General features: G+C 46.6%; 1 protein-coding gene across 3 annotated transcripts in view; it reads left to right on the plus strand.

The window, feature by feature from the left end:
• The window catches only part of LOC119436370 (cysteine-rich and transmembrane domain-containing protein 1-like), a 56601-nt gene extending 53987 nt beyond the window's left edge, over positions 1 to 2614 (plus strand). Inside the window, exon 4 of one of the 3 annotated variants that reach the window (XR_007463958.1) lies at positions 2600 to 2614. The gene's annotated coding sequence lies outside the window, so the exon portion shown is untranslated. Of the gene's footprint in view, positions 1 to 2188; positions 2204 to 2444; positions 2460 to 2599 lie in introns of those variants that run through there. The other 2 variants (XR_007463961.1, XR_007463962.1) reach the window with 2 other exon arrangements.
• The last annotated feature ends 14890 nt before the right edge of the window (positions 2615 to 17504 follow it).

The raw sequence follows: 17504 nt of genomic DNA on the forward strand, positions 1-17504 counted from the left end.
CGGGGCAATGACGGTGGGATGACGGGCAACGGTGGCGGCTTCACTTCCCCGCGGGGTTTATATACGGCGCCTTCCTCGTATACAACTTGTCGAGCGAGTCAGTGCGTGCATGTCCGTCCCGCCCTAAGGACTTTACCCTGCGTTCCGCCCGAGAGCACCGAAGATGACGCGTCTGGCGATTATTCGCTCGCGTGACAATGGCGTAGCAACTTGCATTATTAACGCGCGCAGTACGGGAAAGGTATATAGCGTCCCGGTGCTGTCACCATGCGCGGACGGATGCTCGATCGTTTCCATCTATTTGTAGCTGAAGATATCCAGCGAGGTTTCCCAGCCTGTATAACCGTCCAGTGGCATGCCAAATTAAGGGGATATTGATTAGGTCGTCTACAGTTTTTCTACGTAAAATGTTCTGTGGGGTTTTTATATTTCACATCACACGTAGCGTTGCTGCCTGATATATGTTGTACTTTTTTATCATGTACATACGGAATAATGTGTATAAACAGCGATAAATTTACGTCACTGGCTGGTTTGATGGTGTCATTTTTTTAGGATGTACTCGAAAAGAATATGTTCTTGTTTGTTTTGGAACAGTACACTGCGCCGTGTGCTATAGTATGGCGTTGGAAACTTAAACCCACGCATGCTGTTTCGAAATGAATTCGTTGCCTCGCTCTCATATGCGTTCTGAATATTTAGTTGAGACAGTGTTCAAGGCTGTTGAAAGCTATAAATTTCTATTCTGTGCCATTGGTATATCACTGGCATGCCTCTGAAACAATTCACAGTCATTGACAACTACTGTTCTGATACGTCTAATGTTACGTCCGGTGTACCTCAGGGTAGCGTGCTGGGTCCACTTTTATTTCTCATTTTAATAAATGACCTTCCTTCCGGTATTTTATCGACAGTTCAGTTGCATGCGGATGACTGCGTCGTATACAGACAAATTCATGCGCATCATGACCACATCACTCTTCAACAAGACCTTGATCGAATCTCCCATTGGTGTTCCTGATGGCAAATGACTTTAAATACAGAAAAATGCAAGTTTATTACCTTTAGTCGTAAACGTATGAATTCTTCATTTAACTACACGATTAACAACCGTTCTCTTTCCAGCACATCCTCGTGTAAGTATCTAGGCGTCCATCTTACACTAACCCTTTCATGGTCAACTCATATCACCACAATTACAGCAAAAGCATCACGTACACTCGACTATCTCAAGCGTAATCTTTACGATGCTCCTCAAACGACTCGCAAGCTAGCATATCAAACATTTGTCCACCCTCAACTTGAATATGCTGCGCCCATTTGGTCACCTTACCAAACTTATCTAATCAATGACCTTGAAGCTATTCAGAACCGTGCCGCTCGTTTCATCGTCAGAGATTAAAGCATACATTTTAGCGTAACAAGCAAGATAGCACTAACACTACCGCTTTTAGAAAAACGTCGAACTATTTCGCTACTTTGCTTATTGCACAAAATAGTTCACAGTGAACATTCGTTTTCCTTAACCTTAACTCGTCCATTCCGTTCATTAAGACGTCTGCATAATGAACATAGCTTTCAACGGCTCTTTGGCAAAACTAACGCGTTTAATTCATCCGCCCTGCCACAGGCTATTAAATATTGGAATGGCCTTCCTGACACAATAGTTAATATTGTTAATCCCGTGATTTTTAGACAAGAGTTAAGTGCACATTTTAAATGTTGATATCGAATTCATTTTGCGAGTATGTCATGTGAACGTGTTTTGAATTGAATTATCTGTATGTTTAAAAAGTTCTTACTCCAGCTTGAATTGTATACATTTGAAATGATCTTTATCGCTAACTATTGTATAAGTTCTATTTTGGTGAATTCACGTATAACAAGATTTTTGCTCCTTTTCATTGCTTAACCTTTTGTGACCCCTCTTACGCAATACTCCACTTCGGAGCCTGTGAGGACCTTGAATAATATATATATCAATAAGTTGTGTTTAGACGGAAACAATACGTCTATACTTTGACATGTAGACATAATTGTTCACCCTTAATGGAACAACATATCCGGTAATAGAGCAAATGACTCGAAATATTTCTTGAGCTCTATCGACAAAATGTGGCTGATATGTGTTTGCGAAAGACATTTGTGTATAAAGAAATTATCTGTAAGCTTTCATGTCGCATCTTAGCAGTAATAGATGAAAGTCAAACCGGGCGTTCCCTTTAGCATACAGTATATAAGGTGTCCTAGCTAACGTTTGCATAGCTGTTAAAAACACTGCTAGATGTGATTATAAGTCCTGCACGTCTTCGGTCGTCCGACCTCTGACAACCGAACACCGTATAAGTCATATAATCGTATGTTGCACCGTGTTTCTCTTTTTTTTTTCTTAACAGCTTGTCCAACGTTAGCTGGGACACCCTAGATAACAACGTACAGATAAGTTGTATGAGTAACGCCAGCGTGATGACTGCGTTAGTGTACTCCGCTTCTTTGTCCGTAAGTAGGCTTCCGACTTCGTGTGAATTATCTTTAGAAAATTGAAATCGTCGAATGTTTCTTGGTGTTTCAGCGTTTATATAGATAAAGAAAATAAAAGTGTTGCCAAAGGTGAGTGATTATCAGTTAAAAAAAAAAAAAAACTAGAAGGCCACCATCCAGAGGGCATCACCTGCATGGCACACTCAAGGCCAGAATGGTTGATAATGATTTTTATCGCATATTTAAAGGGATACGGACACAAAATCTGAAAATTTTACGAAATGCTGAAAATGAATCCTCAGTGTATGATTCCACCGAAAAGAAGTAGTCACTTAGCTCATTTTTGAGCCGATGGCTTTATTTTTGGCGTTTTTGTGAGCGCGCGCCTCGCCGCCCGACCCGCGGGAGTTGGACGGCATGATGTCACGACACCCTCGTCGGATAGCCAGCCGGCCGGCCGCGGTCATTCGAAGCGCGCCGACGCCGCCATCGCGAGCATGGATTCGAGTTCTGGTGCCTCTACCAGCGATGAGTACACGTCTGAAGACGAGGACCATTGCAACTTGGCAAGAAATATTACCGCTTACGGTTACGAGCCCTCCGCGTCAAGCGACGAAGAAGAGCAGGCGGCCGTGGAAGTGCCGGTCAGGTTTTCGCGAACCGTAGCGCGAAGATTTCGCTCTGCACCAGACACTTGTCCAAGAATTATTTGTAATTTCCTCTGTAAACTTGCTTTTTCAAGAGCGCACGAAGGCAAGGCAGCTGCGGGGTACTTCAGCACTGCGTGGATGACTTAATAGTACTCAGTTTATGCCGTCGGCGTGAGCAACTGCTGGGAGGTATCAGTACCTCCGAGACTCTCACATCCACTTTGCCAGCCGCCCGACAGATGGTAGTGCCTGTCTGGAATTCTCCCCAGTTTTTTCTGCTTTTAGCCTGTGGAGAAGCAGAGCTATGTGTGTCTGCCCCGCTGCCATGTAGGACTGATCTTGTGAGTCGCGCTCGCGTTCGCTAGCCTTGTATTGTTTTACTATGCTTTGCCAACATTTTTAAAGACATTACTGCCTTCGTGCCCAGTCTCAGGCATCTCGCCCCAGCCTCGCTCTCACACTGCTCAAGAAGGCTGCAAGTGAACGAAAACAGTACCGACCGTCTTTTCGCCTCCTCTTTTCAAGCGCGCCACTGATCATTTCAGCCTTGCGTTTTCGTGAGAAGACCCATGGCGCAGCGTCAGGCTTTAGGCGTTGCCTTTTGAGCGGCATGCCGAGGCTTTTCAGCACAGCCGGGCTGGTCACATAATCATCGTTGGCGAAGTGGTCCGCGCAAACGAAGTCATTTTTTAGAGGTCTCCAGGCGGGACGTGATGGCTGACAGGCAGGTATCCAACGTTTACGCACCTTCTCCTCTCTGGGAAACGTGTCCGACGGCGTGTCACGACCGACGATGCTGTTATAACAGCAATGTCTGGGCATTTCCTTCCGCCGCGACGAACGCGTCAATACCGAACGACGACCGCAGGAAGGCGCATGTAAGTCGCACCACCTGCGTGGAGCATCGACGGGGATAATGTTTCAGATGGACCACGTGCGAAGATCGCCGAAACGGGTTAAACAAACGCTGCAAGGAACCGACACCCCAGGAAACACTGCGACGGCTGTAGCCGACCTTGGTCGCGCGCGCGCGCGCCGGTGGGCGTTATGACGTCAAATTTCAGCTTCTGCCGGCGGCCGCTTGGAGGCAAGGTGCAACAGAAAATCGCAAAAAAAAAAGATGTTTCTTGTTCTTTTTTTCAAAGCAGCTTGTTGGCGGGTGGTTTTTCGCGTTGGAACATTATAAACGTCAACGTAATAATTTGACTCAGTCAAATTATTACGTAGGGTCCCGACGCTTTTCGCGTCGGAGACCCTACCGCAGCTGTATGATGCTTTGACAGGCGGATACTCGGTGGCGGCAACACTGATATTATTCCCCACCATTCTATTGTAAATAAACCATAACAGCTGCGGACTAATACGTAATATTTAAACGTTTTACACGATCTAACAGATTCAGTTTACAGAATGGCGATGTCTGTTTATTTGGTGCAGAACTACGGAGTTAGAAACATCGTGCTTCAATTTTTGGGGGGTGTTTTGTCGATTTTTGGCAATTTTCGTATAACATTTGAGGCCCCAAATGAACATTCTCCTGCCACTTAAGCATCGGTGGAACTTCACTTTCCGTCATAAATGCTGAAAATTTAATACAAATTGGGTCAGCGTTTGTCTGATGAGAGCATTTCTTCATATCAATGTATATAAAAATGGAAATCGGAGTTGACTCTGAGCTAAAGCATCCTCTTAACGTGCAGCACAAGAAGGCAGCAGTGTGAGGTGTCTTTACGTGCGATGATGCTGTAATACTTTAGAAGCAACAACCGTTACGTTTGCCCAAAATATGTTAGCCGTCATAAATTTGGGCACACTAAGGCTGCCCAACTGGCGAAAAAAAAAAGAATGAGAAAGAGGCGCTGCTTGTTGTTTTACTACGTTGAAATACTTGGCTATTTCAATGGCGTGGCGTTCCGTACAATATACTAAGAAGAAAAAAAGAAACGGTGTCTTGTTTTACCGATGAGTAAATTTTTTACCTGGCAGACGTTTTTCGGCATTATTTTTCAGCGTTCAAATCTAAAAGTCGGAATCCTGGCTATTATAGGAATAAATATAGTACTAGAACTTCTGTAATAGCACTTCTGTTATACTAGAATAAATACTAGTATAACAAAATTGGAGTCAGTACAGCGCAAAGCCATAAGATTTGTGTATAACAAGTATAAACGCACGGACTCTCCCACTAACCTTCTGACTTCTTCTGGCATTAGGACTCTATCCACAAGAGCAAAGCAGGCACGTCTCAAGTTTCTGTACCAACTGCTGCATCACTGCTATAAGATAGATGTGTCTAAGTACGTCGCATTTTCACAGTCGCGCCCGACTCGTCATAAGCATAAATACACATTAATTGAATATTCTTTCAACAACGACTCGTTTGGGCAATCGTTTTTTCCACTTACGATACGTGAATGGAATCGGTTACATCCAGATATCACGGACGCCGAAACAGTGTCCGCTTTCAGTGCAAAGTTAGAACATACATCTAACCTCTAGTACCACCCCCATTGCCACGCACACTCTTTCCGTCTTCTTATATTCCTGCACTTATACAATGTACTTCATTTCCTAATATTTGCTGGTGATGGCCTATGAAATGTGTACCGGTTTTCTTGGTGAAAGGGATTGCTTATGCTGTTGCACATAACTTCGTTCTTATACTATCGCTTGCTGGCTTCTTTATTCCATTCCATATTTTTAACAGATTGCAATCCTGTGCCTGGTTGTGCTTCGCGTTTTTATTTTTCTTTCCCAGTATTATTTTTCTGTTTGCGCACGATCGACAAGGCGTTGATTCTCGTTGCTTGGCAAACTGGTTGTAATCCTTCCTCGTGGTTGTACTTCATTTCGTGTGCGCAGCATGCATGTTTTTGAAATGTTAATTTGAATTTGTGCGTGACGTTTGCTTTAAATGCCCTGTATAAGAGCGCATGTTTACAAAATGTCGTTTTTTTTAAACATGATTGTCTCTTTGTAATGCCCACCTGCTATGCTCTCAACTGAGAGTGGCAGTATTAAAAATAAATAAAATAAATAAATAGCTGTGAACCGTATTTTAACGGGCTTCGCGATTTACCTAAAACACAGGACGAGGACGTCGTGTTGTCTCTTTTGGCATAGCTCGCTTTCGGGCTGGGTGGATGCAAAGTCTGGCACGAAACCGAGACGAGTTCATGCAACAAGATGCATGGACGGGCTAGTATTCATAATAAACTTTTTGTACAAACGGGGCGACACAAGGCTCCGCGTGCATACAGCGTCTTTTCGTGTCTCTTTCTTGTGTGGGCCTGCTTGTGCTAAATGTTTATTACGAATACGGGACGTGTTGTTCTTTAGAGGAAGCCCTGCGGGACGCGGACAAAAAGTGAAGTTCTTAGTTTTGTACTCTTGCGCGAGAAAGTGGCTTCTCGTGTCACTGCGCGAGCTGTACGCATATACAGTCGAGAGCACAAGTCTAGGGACCAGAGGTGCCGCTAAAATTTTTTTATTTCGCAGCCTAGGCATAAAGGCTGAAATTAAGTGGTGCTGTCTGCGTTCGCCTGTTTGACCAGCGTCATGCATTAAGACAATTTCACGTTGCATGGCTGTGCTAGAAGAATTTTTTTTTTTTTTTGCTGATGTCGTGGCGTCTATAGACTTTTGCTCTTGAGTGTACATCGTATAGTGGCCCGGCGGTTTCCCACGGCGAGCAGCGTGCATCATATATGGCGAGGTTGCGGGTACCTTGGCGGCACCATGCAGGAAAGGCGAGCAAGCGGAGGTGGGGCGCCTTGACCGGGCTTCCCGTGCTGTAGGAAAACATTCCACAATCTTTCCCGCCGCCGGCACGAAGGCGTGTATGCATAGAGCGCACGTCTCGTGTCTGGCGAGCGCCCGAACTGCTCGTGCGGCGGAGAGGAGGCTGCGATATTTGAGTGCAGCTGCTAAGCTTCAGAGACCACGTTACTTGTGTAAGCGGTAGCGCGCCCACTCGGAATGACATAGATGAGCGGTACTGACGCGAGCAGCTTGATTTGAACTCTTGTGGCTGCTGTCAGAATTTCTCGTCTTCGACGCCGAAGTATTTTTCTCAACTAAATGTGAATTTAAATAGTTGATTTGTCGTCTTTGGTTCTATAATATACTTTCCAATATATCACAAGACAGCTTTGAAGCTGTCCCATGAGCAGCACCATAGGGTTCTTCTATATTAATCCGGAACCGAAACGATGAAACGAGACTATAGACGATTTCGCTCGCGTGATAACAGCAGTGATACTGCGCTCCCAAGAAACTTCCGGTCACGGGCGTTATCAGTCTACTGTGCCGGATCACAAAGCGCACTCCTGCTAATCTATATCACCGCCATCGCCTTTCTTGCTCGCTATATTTAGTGGACTACGTCATTGAGCCAAACCGGAAGCCGTCCAGGGCGCATATTTGTAAACAGCGAAATGGTCTATAAGCCCGCAGCCTTATTTCAGCATGGAATGCTTAAGCGACACTCTTCTGCTGAAGTTTCCCCTTCAGCACCTCCCCGTGAACATCGTTACAAACTGAAAATCACCACTTGCGTACCGGATATGCCAAGGAAACACCTCCTCTTGTTTTCGTTTCCTGGAACTTCTAAATTGCTCGTATGACGATCTTATACGTACAGTCGACCGATTCTTTAACAGTATCGCGCGAGCGTCGACTAGCCGGCCGGTCAGCGCCTTCTAACGGCGCGAGGCGTCGAGATCAGCTAGGACTTGTTGACGTCTTGCGGACCTCTCTATCTCGTGCTGATATCGTCGCTTCGCGCCGTTAGAAGGCGTTCATCGGCCGTCAACTGTACATGCATGATGACTTGTTTAAAGGGAAACTGAGACATCCACCTAAATGTAGGAATTGCTACATTTGGGTGGACGTCTCAGTTTCCCTTTAATTACTTATCTCCACCTAGCGGATTTCCGCTGAACTATTACGTCATGATGACTTGGTATATACATTTTACACGGATGTCCTACAACGTCCTCTTGCTATACACTTGAGACGGACTACCGCTCTATTTACTGCCTAAATATCGACGTCAACCACAGCATAGCTTTAATACAGGTAGCAGCAACACATCTCCTGTCCAGGCAACCAAAGCATTTAGCGACGTTCTGAAATTTGCTGGTGAACTGACGCAACTTTTTAGGCTTCACAATTTCATATTCATTCATTATAAATATATTTACACTTGGATATATGACCGAGGATGTCGGCTGGACATCGTGTACGTGGTGCATTTCGTCACGTATAAACCTGCAAGTGCTTACCGACATAGCACTCTATCCATGCATTTACGGTGCTTACGCGTAAACTTCAATACTTCCTGTGACAACCAAAAAGGAAGGACAGGCGAAAGCCTGTCTTGGACAGCCTGGCCATAGTGCACCAACTACAAGAACTCAAGAACGGAATGACAGGCCCCCTTGAGAGGGAAATGGCTCTGAACACTATGCATTGCCATGTACTCTGGCACAAGCAATAACAGAGGCCGGACCGCCGTCAAGAAATAAGTTATAAGCTGATTTCTCTTTTTTCTTTTCTCATTCCTCGTTTTTCTGTGATCATCGTCTCTTTTTATTTGTGTCATGGTTAACCCACGACTGAAGCAACTTTCGGCTGTCGCTTAACTTAGCCATGCATTCTGTGTTGCTGGATAGTGGTTTCGGTGCTCAACTAACGCTGGCACGTCCAGTGTAGCCTTCCTTTTTCGATTTCTTTTTTTTTGTCCGCCTTCATTTTTGTGCAGCTGCGCTCCTCTCCTTGTCATCTAGGTGTTGGAATTCTTGAGGCTTGTTTCGAAGCACACGGCCAACATGCTTTCTCTCTTTTTTTTTTTTCGTGAGCGCACTAGAAACAGCACCAGGACACATTTGCAGCATCTGCAGCACTGCGCGGCATGTGTTATGCGCATCCGCAGCGTTGCGCATGCATATGCACTATTGCTTGCGCGAGTGTAGCATTAAAGAGATTATCATTTGTCCGAGACTATCCGAGACTCCAAGCGCGCCCACAGTGCTATTTGCGTGCGCGTTCATGTCATTCCTTCAACCACTAAAGCTCACGATATCGTTTTATTATGCGCTCGAGAGTGATAGGCGAACAGGGAAAAGCTTGCAAGTGTATATGCGTATCTGTGGCCTCCGAGGTTGCTGAAAAAATTAGTCCGGAGCCCTCCACTCCGGCGTGCCTCATAATCAGAACTGGTTTTGGCACCCAAAATCCCAGAAAGATAGAAGAAAAGAGGTTGCTGAAAAGTCTTAAATCTACCAGAGTGTGTGCCACGAGCACTGTCGTGGGACAGCACGCGGTGTTGATAGCGTCGAATGCTGCGTCGAATCATAAAGTTTGACTAGCGCAGACTGCGACAAGAGCAGAAGGTCGGGAAAATGTGTTGCAAAATAGTAGGCGCATCGAATGCGACACAAATCGTGAACGGAAAGAATTCATTTTAAGTGTGTTCTTTCCATTCCCTAATGTTGCTGTTCATCTTGATACCATTCTGAAATGCTCGCGTCCGGGTATTCAGTTCGGATGGAACAAGACTATGAAAAATGTGGTTGATCCCTCTTATATAGGAATCGGTATAGAACACGAAAGTGAAACGTGTCTTCACAGAAGTAGTGTAATGTTTATTGCACATTGATATATAATGTCTATTGGTGTTTTGTGGCTAAAGCGCCCTTAGGCGTTGATGCACCCACGCTGACGCCTGGTGGCACGTCTCCTCCATCACGACTACCAACGTCGATGACCATGAGCAACCGTCGTGCATATGGAAGCTGCACTACGCTGCACACGCTAGCACAACGCGAAAGACGAAGCACGTAACTGACACACTAATACAACGCGCAAGACAAAGCACGTAACTGAATCGTCACCGAGTCAAATCAGCGCGTACAGCGCGTCGTAATTGCAGCCTCCGCGATCAACTTCAGAAACATTTTCAGAGCTAATTGCGGAGGCCACGCTCCGCTGTGCTGAGTACGGTGAACGCCACCTAGTAGTGCTTCTGCGAGAACGCGTTGGTAGTGCTTCTTGATGCCAGCGTCCCTTCGAATGCTGGCATCGAGGCGTCGTAGTGCTGAGACCACCGAAGCGTTCACTGTCGGTGCGCGTTAGTGTCATAATGCAGTACTTCTCTTTTCTGCTCGCAGGCGGCGGCACCGCCCCGAGCAAGAGCGCGGGTACACGGAGGAGTGTTAGATATATAAGGCGCGTCTGTGTAGCTCTCTGCAGATGCGTTTGTGGCGCAATGGGTTAAACGCTCGGCGATCTATCGTCGCGGACCGAGAGGTCGTGGGTTCGATTTCCAAATTTTGCATGTTTGTGGAACTTTTTCTTCTGGTTTCTTTCTTTGTATTATGTTCGTGTATGTTCGTGTGACGTATTTCCGTGACGGAAATACGTCAGTGAAGTCTTGGTGGACCCCGGCATAAAACACTTTCGTGTTAAAATACATCTGTATTCAATATGCCTAGGTGAAAGCCATTGTGCAATATACGAATTATGCTATGCTTTAGCAACTCATCTAACATAAACGCCGGGCACGGCTCTTGAATGTCTGCAGAAAGACGCAGTCTAAAGAAATCTCTTTAGACTGCGTCTCGAGGAACGGCACTGACGTTGCATTCGGTTTCCTCACATGTTGGTATCTTGAACCTAACGTTTTATAGCTAAACACACAACTGTGGCCAAACGGAAAGGGCACTGGGCGCGTTAGGAACGTTCTTAACGTTTTGCATCTGTCGCCGGTCGGTGTGTCGGACCCCTATGTAGACTTCCACGCGGTCGTGGCTTTCGTCGACGCTGAAGGGTCGTGCTGTTCAGATAACACGAGTGTTGGTTAAATCTATGCTCCAGAACAGCAGCGCAAACAAGGACGATTGCTGAGCCTATGAAGCACGCGCCTACAGACGCCGCAATTATGTCCCAGGTAGTTTTTGGAATGCTACACATCACCATGGGTAAGCTTTACTATAGCCTGTACGCTCAATTGCTTCTCTGCGGCCATACGTCACGCCCGCACGAGGCCAACAGGACTATTCAAAGAGACGCATTTGTCAACGAGTGACAAGCTCGCTCTGTGTAGAGGCAGCAAAACTGACAACACAGGCCGCAAGTGATGCGCGGTCAACGAATGTATGTTCGCGAGAAGTGCGGGTGTCTAAAAGCAGTAAGGCTGTGACGCAATCGTATCTCTGATGATTATTCAGCTAATGATGCAGGGGAAGTCTATATTGACGATTTTGAAGTTAGCGCTTTGTAAAGTTCGGAAGGGGAGATCAGTCAGCCGGAGGGAAAACGAGCAGCACCCACATTTATATAAAGTATGTACCGAGGAGCCGGTCGCGCACTCCTGGCTGCGTGACACACGTTAGTACAGACGTTGTTTATACGTGGTTTTTTAGCGTGTTTGTTTCACTATGCACTGAAAATTTTCCACATTATAAACCAACAAATCCACAACTAAGTCCATACCACGATCCTTCGACGACGACGAACGACGTCGCTTGCGGGAAGGTTTATTTGAACGTCGTGCTGCAAGTAAAACAGTATACGGAGGAAGAAAAAGTTTGACCGTGACTTAGCGCGCTAAAAGTGCATCACCACTATAATACGGGATCAAGTGGCACACGCACAAAAACAGCGAAGAAATATTTCGCTGAAGCCATGCAACTCCAAAAAGTTTAAGAAAGCTGAATAAGTTTTTCTTCCCCCGCTATGTTTCTTTATTTCACAATTTAACATTACATCACCGTTAAGAACAATCCATACTCTAGAACAGTCCATAGTCGCTTAGCGTTGAAGTCGTCGATGAAAGTGCGCAACCTGTACTGTAAAGTTTAGAACGGTTTGTGGTGAGTGTCCGTACATGACATGAGGTCCGTACCCCTGCAGTGGCGATGGTGGGCAAAGTTTGTTTTTCTTGGTGATGTGATGAGTGTGAGGCTGCTATTGGTGCATAGTGACGGTATGGTGATGGTAGAGTCTACTAGATTGCGGGAGTGGGTCCAATGCAGGCTCCCCGCTGAGGCTTTTTTTTTAATTGAAAAGTTGGTGGCGCCACCGTCGCTTTCTCCCGAATGAGCGGCCACGCGCGCCGGCCGGACACTTCTCGCGTCGGAGACCCTACCGCAGCTGCATGAAGCTTTGACAGGCGGATACTCGGTGACGGCAACACTGATATTATTCCCCACCATTCTATTGTAAATAAAATGGCAAAGGGCGACGGAAAGAACGCAACAACGACGCTGCGTCGAGGATACGACAGCTATACTCAACCCGTGAGCTCGCCTCAGCCAATGAGCGCTGCTGAAATAGCCGGAGCCAACGTTTATTTGGCCGGAAATTCAGAAGAAGGCGACCGTAGCGCCGCCACATTTCTCGCGTTTTTTGCTTCACCCTCGGCGCTTGGCAAGGCGTCCACTGGACCCACTCCCCCATTCTAGTACACTCTAGTGACAGCGTATTAAAGCAGACACAGCCGCATGTTGTGCTAGAGCACCTATATAGTTTCGAACTCTTAAAGCTTTGAAACTTCAGCAAACGATAATGTTCTCGATATTTTGAGCTTGGCTTTGTCTTGTTTTTTTGTAGCAGATGGGACCTAGAACGGTTTGCTTTAGCTTTTACATGAACACAATGGGACCATAAAATGCCCGCCGCGCATGTGACACAGGGTACGACGCGGAAACCTTGCTCTAAAAAAAACACGACGAGTGCGCGTTGCTGTTGAAAGTCAGATAAACCAGCGTTGGCGCCGCTGCTGCAAGGGAAGCGGCGAAAATAACAATACACTTGGGAAATAACAGGAAGTACACGCCGCGGTGACTCAGTGGCTATGGCGTTCTGCTGCTGAGCGCGAGGTTGCGGGTTCAATTCTTGGCCCCGGAGGCCGCATTTCAATAGGGACGAAATGCAAAAACACTACGTGTGCTTAGATTTAGGTGCACGTTTAAGAACCACAAGTGGCCAAATTAACCCGGTGCCCTCTACTAAGGCCTCTTCATAGAGCCAGTGTTGCATTGGGACGTGAAACCCCGTGAAGAAATCAAATAGCAGGAAGCTAATGAGGATGTGGCGGCGAAAACTTATTCAATGAAGCGTCCCGCAAGAGCACTGATTGTAGAAGACGGACACGTCACGCCTGTCAGTCTGTGTTTAGATCGTCGAGAGCTCGTCGTAAGCCATCTGTTTCTTTCTCATGCGAAAAAGGCTCACTGCACTCCCGCAATCGCTGTGTTACGACGGCAATAAAATAACAACGTATACCACTGGTGGCTGTCGTGACAACGCCGATAGCGCGATACAGTCTTAAGCCCGTTTCACATGGTGCGAATTCGCAGCTGCTGGAAATAGGCTGCCGGACCCTTTGTGCGTCCAATTTTTCGATGTTCGGCGTGCTGAACATTTCTGCGAAAACGCAGATGCGGTGGAAACAAACAACCAATTCGCCACTCAAATGAACTGCAGGGGGCGCTGCGAAAACTGGCCGCGTCTGGCTACACTGTGCAACATGGCGGCTACACGGAGGTCCCTGCGTCGCCGCAACCGCTCTTTTTGATGTACAGTACACTGTAGTTTGATGATTTTCGTACAGTGTGATGCCGGTTTGCACTGTTTTGTGGAAGGAGAGCGAGTAGTTTACGCCGACCAAGTCATTTCAGCCGATCTGAGAGAGGCACAGTGGGTAATGAGGCTGAAGTGGTCGCACGGTGTGTGCAAACATCTGGCGTGACAGCGGACCCGCACGAGATTCTGGTGAAAATCACTGATTTATTCTTGAACCCATTGGTCGTGGAACCGAAGTAGTCGTGCACTGTCGGATTGTCGGAAAAGTACAAGCACGTTTCTGCTGCTTTTATTCACTGTTAAGGCGCGGATAGATAGTCCGGCGTTTCGAGCGTGCGAGACAGCGGCCGGCGAAGTTTGATACGTCACGCTGGCCTCGCCAGGATTGCCGAAATCTTACAACGTGCTCAGTTTGGCACGTTTAACATGGCCCGCAGCAGTGCACCGACTTCCTCGATCAGCTGTTGCCGCTGTACATACGCATAAATGTGCAGGCGGCGCGCACTTTCTCATTGTTGTTGCCTTAACACATTTTCGTTCGGCGAAGGCTCAAACTCTGCACGCTCTTTTCAGTCCAGAGAGCAAGCGAACCTAAAATCAAGCTTTGCACTTTATCGCAAGCATGCACTTCGAATCTGTGGCGATCATTTCCCGCTAGTTTTGCGTTCCTGTTATCTATTTTACATTCAAGATTTCCGCAACGTGAGTGCTGCTTCGCTTAGCTGAAGTTATTGCAGTAGTTGGCGCATTGTTTCTCTCGTAGAGAACAAAACGATAAGTAAGAAACCGAAAGATCTGCTTAACTACAATAAAAACAGATCTGCACACCGTGTACAGGTATGGTTTGTGCTGCGTGGCCTGACCATAACTGATTACTCATCCCTGCTTTCTACGACCATGTCGCTTATGACTGCTGTGTAAACTAATGAAATAAAACAAATGTTTATGTGTAAATTAACTAAGCTGCTGCATTATGAATCTAATTAATTTTTCATGTTATTCTATAGTTGACGTATCCTGCACTTTAAGTGGCCAAAGCTGTGTTCGCCTCTGAACTGCCAATTTCCTTCATACACTGATAATGGATACAATTGCTTTGATAATTACGCACTTGCAGATAAGCGCCTACTAATTTGCACTAGTTACACGGGTAGCGTGTCCAGGTCGCAAGGAAGGCGTGCCGCTATGCAACCCCATAGTTATTTCGCACGCTGGGGCGTACATGTTGTGCTTACATGGAACGATTTACTGACGTTACCCGGGAGTACCTGAAACTCCGATGTACCGATTTTCGCTGATGTACTATACGCGGTAGTTCCACGTTGTGCGCCGCATGTATCCGATATAACCGCTTTTAACAAGGAAAGCATGACTACCGCGGCGACATTCGCATCATAAACTGCATTACCACGCCGGCTACCACATGAAACTGCATGTTGCAGCACGCATACGCTGAACGTTATCACGATGGCAGTAACAGCGTCAACGCAAACTTCCTGACGATGGCAGTAACAACCTCAACGCAAACTTCCTGAAGTTCGCTGTAGTGCTTTACTGCAAACGTAGTACAAGCAACATGATCGCGTTCTCTTCACACGAAGAACAAATCGACCCTCGCCTGAAAAAAAAAAAAAAGAAAACTTTCTCGAGCAAGATGTTGAGAACACAACCATTGCCGTTGTCGCAGCTTATGATAAGATTCGCAATCCATGTGGCGCCGCAAAACTGAAAAACGCAGCATAATTCCATGGTCGTGCGGAGTTTCGTAGATGGTGGCTCTATCGTATCGTTACACTGTAGTATCGTACTAATAGAAGCGCACCCGATCGCAGTAGGAAGGATACGGACGGAGCGTCTGCTCCGACGCTCCGACCTCCGCGTGAGGTTTCCGGCGCGGCGCGCATTTCAAACATTCTACTCCATGTTTACAAGCGGCTTCCAGGGCACGTTTTTTTTTTTTTTTTTTTTCATCCTAGCGAAGCTAACTCAGGACGTACACCACCGCAGCTAGAGGAAGCGACGCTGCAGGCTCAATAAATGTTTTCGCAATCCAATCCAATCAACAGCGAGGGACAGGACGGCACGATCCACAGCAGACGATCTCCACCACACAGATGATTTCCCTCTCGAATCAGCATCAGCACTGCAGCCTTTTCTGAGCTGTAGTGATTAGTCGTGTGCAAGTACTCTCTGTGTCGCGCGCGTGAGAATGGCACGGGCAGCTTTCAATGTGCAGCTTATTGCCGAAGTCGAAAAGAGGCTACTTCTATGGAATACGCGGTTAGAGAAATACCGCGACTCCGACCTTCGTGATCGTCTGTGGGATGAAATTGCAATACTGCCGAAAGAAGTGAAACCAAATGGTAAGTGTTTTGTACAGCTGTACGGTGTTGATATTTTTGCCCCCAACAAGTGAAGCACGTCTATATATTCATGCACGCGCATGCTTTTGACTACCGCATGTTTTCGTCTATCCATTTTCAGTGAGACCCGACGAAGCGCAGACTCGCTGGCGCAGCTTCCGGACACGTTTCGGAAAAAGAAGAAAGAAAAGGAAGATGAATCAAGAAGCGGGAGCGCTTCTCAAGATGGAACTAAAAAAGAGTGGCCGTATTACAGCATTATGTCATTTCTACATGCCACCATGGAAGAAGCTGCGTACGTATTTTCTGAAGAACTCAATTCCTTGGGCGCACCGCGGCAGTAAGCTTCGTAAAATGTGTTCAGTGTTGATTACATGGTTCAGTGTAGGCTGACAGCTAACCTTTGCACCAGTGAAGCTGCGCAGATGGCGCCGGTCTTGACCGTTGTTGCCCCGTGGCACGGCGGGAACGGGACAGAGAGGCTGGAAAGGCGGCCGCGTCCGGGTAAAATGAAAAGGGAATACTACTTTTAGTTGCTTATATTTATGCATCTCGTTCTTGTTGTTTTCTTTCTTTTTTTTCTTGTTGCTTTGTTTTCTTTGCAGCAAAGCCAGTCTACGGACTGCCCACAGAAAAGGAGAACTGAAGGGAGGGGACCCATAGGGGTAGCAGAAAGGAAACTGTTTTGCAGAGTTCTAACTGTTCGTTCACTTTCAGAGCAGTGCACTTGTAAAGCACCTTGTGAATGGTAGTCGCTCAGCCAATTATGGCGCTGAGTGGCGGAGAAGTGCGATTCTTTGCGAATCAGATTGCTTAAAATGTGGTATTATTTTTGTGAAAGAGCAGTTAGAGCTTCTGGAGCTCTGTCGCTTCACAGTGCTTTGGCATGCATATTTGTAATAAACCTGTACTTACGGAGGAGTTGTTGCGAGCCCCTTTGGTAATGTTTCTTTTTAAGTTTTCTTTTGATGCAGAACTGCAAGCAACGTGAGCGACAGCGATGAAGAAATAGCCTTCGTTGAGCCAGCTCTCCTCACAGAAGAACAGACGCAAGAGCCTACAGAGATTGTGAAGGAACTTTATGAGAATATTTCAGAGAGGGCGCCAGGTCCAAGCATGGTGAGCAGTGCCAGCTCAAGTCACAAAAGGAGTGCGAAAGAAAGGGCTGGTGGTCAAAGAAAAGCACTGAAAGAAATTGATAAGAAGATCGACACAGTGAACAATCAAATTGCAGCGTACAGGGAATTGAGCCCAAGTAACAGAGTAAGATAAGACAGGAGCGCCGACTCTGCTCGTCTGGAAGGGACACATTCTGAAACGCCAGCTCCTGCTTCACAGCGTGTTCGCCAGATGGCGCTACGGATTAGGAAAAACTAGGATGAGCATGATATACAAGCAGGATGAGCATGATATACAAGGG

This window comes from Dermacentor silvarum, chromosome 1 (genome assembly GCF_013339745.2).
Source record: "Dermacentor silvarum isolate Dsil-2018 chromosome 1, BIME_Dsil_1.4, whole genome shotgun sequence".
NCBI lineage: Eukaryota > Metazoa > Arthropoda > Arachnida > Ixodida > Ixodidae > Dermacentor > Dermacentor silvarum.